The 6,004-nt window shown below is 36.5% G+C and overlaps 1 long non-coding RNA gene across 1 annotated transcript; it reads left to right on the forward strand.

Annotated features, from left to right (window-relative positions):
• Positions 1 to 2,994: 2,994 nt before the first annotated feature.
• Positions 2,995 to 3,666, forward strand: LOC134911587 (uncharacterized). Its single transcript, XR_010176700.1, has 3 exons — positions 2,995 to 3,071; positions 3,167 to 3,272; positions 3,455 to 3,666. It is a non-coding gene; the product is annotated as an uncharacterized LOC134911587 (long non-coding RNA).
• The last annotated feature ends 2,338 nt before the right edge of the window (positions 3,667 to 6,004 follow it).

The raw sequence follows: 6,004 nt of genomic DNA on the forward strand, positions 1-6,004 counted from the left end.
ATAACTCATACAACTTAGTTTCATATTCATGAATAAATCTGTCTTATTTATATAGTAAATATATATATAATTAGTGCATATCATATACTCTTTAAAAAATTACATTTATAAATATTTAGTGGTTAACCAGTCAATAAAATACATATAGTTGGTACAAAGTGTATACAGGTTGAGTCTCCCTTATCCAAAATGCTTGGGACCAGAGGTATTTTGGATATGGGATTTTTCCGTATTTTGGAATAATTGCATACCATAATGAGATATCATGGTGATGGGACCTAAATCTAAGCACAGAATGCATTTATGTTACATATACACCTTATACACACAGCCTGAAGGTCATTTTAGCCAATATTTTTTATAACTTTGTGCATTTAACAAAGTGTGTCTACATTCACACAATTCATTTATGTTTCACATACACCTTATACACACAGCCTGAAGGTCATTTAATACAATATTTTTAATAACTTTGTGTATTAAACAAAGTTTGTGTACATTGAGCCATCAGAAAACAAAGGTTTCACTATCTCACTCTCACTCAAAAAAGTCCGTATTTTAGAATATTCCGTATTTCGGAATATTTGGATATGGGATACTCAACCTGTACTAATAAATGGGACCACTTTCAAAGTTGATAATATACTATTGTAAAAACAAAAACAAAACCTTACCCTCCAGTAGTGCAGTGCTGACAGCCAAGTCTCTGTATAATGAGGCATTGGACCTGATAACCACCCTTTATAAAGGGAAAAGTGATTACATCACTTCCCTTGCAAAGTGATTGGTGCTCTATATATATGTGCTCCATTTACTATATTAGAATGGAGATTACTTAACCAAAAGTGCATAGATTTATAATTTTCAAATAATCAAACTAAGTGTATTAACGGTATTATTATGAGAATAACTCCTTAGGAGGAAATACCTAATTGATTAATATTACCCATAATGCTTTTCACTGTCTCTCTGGTTACTATTTAGGGAAACCAAACCTAGCTAAATGCCAGGAATGATGTTGGACACACCCCATCTCATTTAACTCAGTTTCATGTCCTACATATTAGACTGATCCCCTGTGGGTAATTCCCCTTGATCGTATTGCATGACGCTGGAGCGATAATAAATAAATAAATAAATAAAAAAACAAATAAATATATATATATATATATATATATATATATATAAAATAATAAATAAAAATAAAAATAAAAATGGAAATAAAAATAAACAAATAAATAAATAAATAAATAATAAATAATAATAAAATAAATAAAATAAAATAAAAATAAATAAATAAATAAATAAAAAATAAAATAAATAAATAAAAATAAAATAAATAAATAAATAATAATAATAAAAAAAAAAATAAAAAAAAAATGGGCTGCTGGGTGAGAACCTGCTGTAATCTTGTTAGTCTTGAAAAAGGCTCAGATGGAGCTGAAACGTCGACACCTTTTGCTGACATGCTGTTAACTGTCTCTATGTGAGACACACCAATAAAGTTTTCATCATCAAGGAAGTGGTGAGTGCCTGTATCTTTTTTCGGATATATATATATTTTTTTATTTATTTATTTATTTATTATCGCTCCAGCATCATGCAATACGATCAAGGGGAATTACCCACAGGGGATCAGTCTAATATGTAGGACATGAAACTGAGTTAAATGAGATGGGGTGTGTCCAACAGCATTCCTGGCATTTAGCCAGGTTTGGTTTCCCTAAATAGTAACCAGAAGGCAGTGAAAAGCATTATGGGTAATATTAATCAATTAGGTATTTCCTCCTAAGGAGTTATTCTCATAATAATACAGTTAATACACTTAGTTTGATTATTTGAAAATTATAAATCTATGCACTTTTGGTTAAGTAATCTCCATTCTAATATAGTAAATGGAGCACATATATATAGAGCACCAATCACTTTGCAAGGGAAGTGATGTAATCACTTTTCCCTTTATAAAGGGTGGTTTCAGGTCCAATGCCTCATTATACAGAGACTTGGCTGTCAGCACTGCACTACTGGAGTGTAAGGTTTTGTTTTTGTTTTTACAATAATATATTATCAACTTTGAAAGTGGTCCCATTTATTAGTATACACTTTGTACCAACTATATGTATTTTATTGACTGGTTAACCACTAATCATTTATAAATGTAATTTTTTAAAGAGTATATGATAAGCACTAATTGTATATATATTCACTATATAAATATGACAGATTTATTCATGAATATGAAACTAAGTTGTATGAGTTATACTCTCACTTATATAATTTTTATAGTTAATAGATCTTCCCCTTACTAAGTGAAAGGAGTATTTGTTTCTCCATGGGGTGGGAACTCTTTGTACCATACTGGTACTTTAATGGATGGTCTAATTGATATCAACCCAATTAATTTACCAGGTCTACCACGTGTTCTAAATTGGTTAGACATTATACCCATTTGAATTGCCTTCACTCCTGAGTCTCTGAGTGTCAGGTTCAAGCTGCTGACCGACGAGGTATGTGCTATATTATAGAGGTTTCTTTAATGATTGGCACTAATGAACTACACCCCCTGTGGGTAGCACTTTGAGTAATTTGTTTGAATTATTCGATCATAGATAAGTGATACCGTCCATAAAGGATGGGTTTCCCTAATAAACATATCATGTGGGTTCACTATACTGATGGTTAATACAATTAGTCCTGGGTTTTCCAAATATGAATAAATGGCTGGGTATAATCAGATCATTTAGTAGAGGATCGTTGTATAGTGGTAACATTGGTGTTTGTTATAGCCAATTCTGTGGCTTTGTTCTGTATCATATACAGAAACCACACGGGTTAGTCATGAGATCTGTTCATTAGTGATCAGACATTAATGATACCAGAATTTTTATAATTATGGGTGTCAAAATAAGATAGGGGTCTATTTATTAACTCATAGGTGTTCTAATAATTAATACCCAATTAATCAATTTATTAGGTTCCTTATGCTTGTGAACCAGTTAGATTCTATACACATATGAATCTTCCCCATATTCGAATATCTGAATGTCAGACTCAAGCTGATGATATATGAGGTATGTGCCGTTCCATTGGATTAATCCCAATCTCTGCCTAATTGAACAAAAAGTGTCCTTTAATTAATAAAGGTTATTAAACGTTTTTTAATTAGGTATGGTCCTCGCTGTATCAATCAAGTCCCATTGAAATATTGAAACGTTGTTCATACATCTTTGAATGACCTTTTATGTGCTGACAATATGTTCTGAAATGAAGAGGTATGTTTTTCACAACCTGTGCTTTTTGGTTCTCTTTTTTCCTCTTTCTTCATGTTATTTATTCTGTTTTCCTCCTCATGTTGCTATGTCATGTTCTTTTGATACCAATATGTCATGTTATATGTGAGTGTAAGATGCTTATTGCTATGTATTTGTTTTGACTTATTATTCTACAATTGTAGATTTTACCCCTGATGAAGTCTTGGAACAAGACGAAACGCGTTGGATTATTTATCTATCTATTATCTGATGTTACCTCCGAATCTACAATAAGGAGGAGGAAATCGTAGTGATATATCTACGCTTTTTCCTCATCACTACAAACTGATTGTTCAAATTGTGCGACAAATGTAAATGTATCAACTCTGTATACTTATGAACATTTGTGTCGGGTTTATATGTTGTTTTAATAAATTTTTATGTTAGTATTTGTTATCTGACGTAATTTATCCGGAGAGTACTGTAAGGGTCCGTTTTTAGGTAGGGCGTTGCTATAACTCCCTTGGCGCCATCTCCTCTATTTCGTTTCATATATATATATATATATATATATATATACAAGTATACACATCCGGCACTCTGTGCAGAAATAGAAATGCCTGGGTGCCCTCCTAAAGATAATGCAGTATTTGTACCTTCCCCACCTGTGGCTCAGGTGTATCTGGCAAAGGACAAGAGGCGGCACTTGTCCTTTGCCTGATACACCTGAGCCACAGGTGGGGAAGGTACAAATACTATATATATATATATATATATATACACACACACATACGCCATATGTAGATATCTGGTACGCAGGGTGGACAGTAGCAGTGTACTCAGGCGCCTTTCAAAATAGTATAGATACACACACACGCCTCTTTTCTTTGCACACACCTTTTTCACTTAAAACACACACACCTCTTTCACTTACACACACACACACACACACACACACACACATCTTTTTCACTAACTCGCACGCCTCTTTCACTTACACACGTCTCTTTCATTTACACACACGCCTTTTTCACTTACACACCTCTTTCACTAACTCACACGCCTCTTTCACGTACACACACGCCTCTTTCACTTACACACACGCCTCTTTCACTTACACACACGCCTTTTTCACTTACACACAATTACACACACACGTCACTTTCACTTACTCACAATTACACACACGCCACTTTCACTTACATGCACACGCCACTCACACAATTACACACACGTGTCACTTTCACTTACACACACACACATTACACAAATGCCTCTTTCACTTACACACCCCCACACACACACAATTGCACACACCACTTTTACTTACACACACGCCACTTTCACTTACACACAATTACACACACACACGTCACTTTCACTTACACACACAATTACACAAACACACATGCCTCTTTCACTTACAGACAATTACACACACACACACACACACACACACACACACACACACACACAAACACACATGCGTCTTTCACTTACACACACACACCACTTTCACTTACACACAATTGCACACACATCACTTTCACACACACAATTACACAAACACACACATGCCATTTTTACTTACACACAATTACACACACACACGCCTCTTTCACTTAAACACACAACTTTCCTTTAAAAACACAGACACACCTCACTTAAAAACATTCACACACATAAACACAGTGCTGCCAACATTTATTAAAGATACCCCCCCCTCACACACACACACACACACACACACACACACACACACATACACCACACACATACACACACAATGCAGCAGCTGGAGGCAGTTGGTGCCAGTGCCTACCTGTTGCTATCCCCAGGACGGAGGAAGAGAGAGCTTCAGCCGGCCAGCTCTGTTGGAATTCCTGTGAGCAACTGTGCGCTAGAGCTCCCCCTAGCTGCAGCCAGCTGTCAGCTGAGCTCTCGTCTCTGTGCATAGATACGAGGAGGCAGCTGCTGCTGCTGCCGTGTCCACAGCTCCTCCGTCCACTCGCGGCGATGGATTGTCGGGCGGGAGGCAATGGAGAAGTGCCCCCTGCAGGTCAGGAGCCCGGCGGCAGCCGACTCCATTGCCTCCCACAGTTCCGCCACTGGACACGACACCAATTGTGATTTAACCGCTGGGTTCCGACACCACAGTGGATTATTGCTGAAAGGGGGTTACAATACAAATAATACAATACAATATAACAGAGTAAATGGCTACATTCAATGGTACATACTTGAGTAGATTCGCTTGCGCTTCCTGGCCCGGTCCTCGGTCATCAAATAGATAACTTTGTGAGTCTTGTTATTTGCCAGGCCAGAAGCAGGCTCTCTTTATACACTTCTTCCAAAAGCAATACAATAGATACTGTAATCCCTTTGTCCATTGGACACAGGAATGCACTTTTACAGTACAGGAGAGGTCATAGGTCGGTTTGAATAGGTAGGCGATGTCTTTCCCAACTGCTCTTGTGGGTGGTCTCCTCTGAATTCCCGCCGCATACATAATGTACAGTAAATACAGTTTATATCTATATTCTGCTTCTGCACATAACTATCCGCAGGAACATGCAATCTTCCTCAAACCAACACCGGAATGTTACCCTTAAAATACCCTACAACTGGATCCCAAACACCACCTTATGACCTTGTTCTGTCCCCTCCTATTCTGTAAAGGTGAATCCCTTTGTTCTGAAACCACTTAAACTGTTGTTTATTTCATATGTGGTGCAGGGGGACTATGTGTACAT

The sequence above is a fragment of the Pseudophryne corroboree genome, chromosome 4 (assembly GCF_028390025.1).
Source record: "Pseudophryne corroboree isolate aPseCor3 chromosome 4, aPseCor3.hap2, whole genome shotgun sequence".
Taxonomy (NCBI): domain Eukaryota; kingdom Metazoa; phylum Chordata; class Amphibia; order Anura; family Myobatrachidae; genus Pseudophryne; species Pseudophryne corroboree.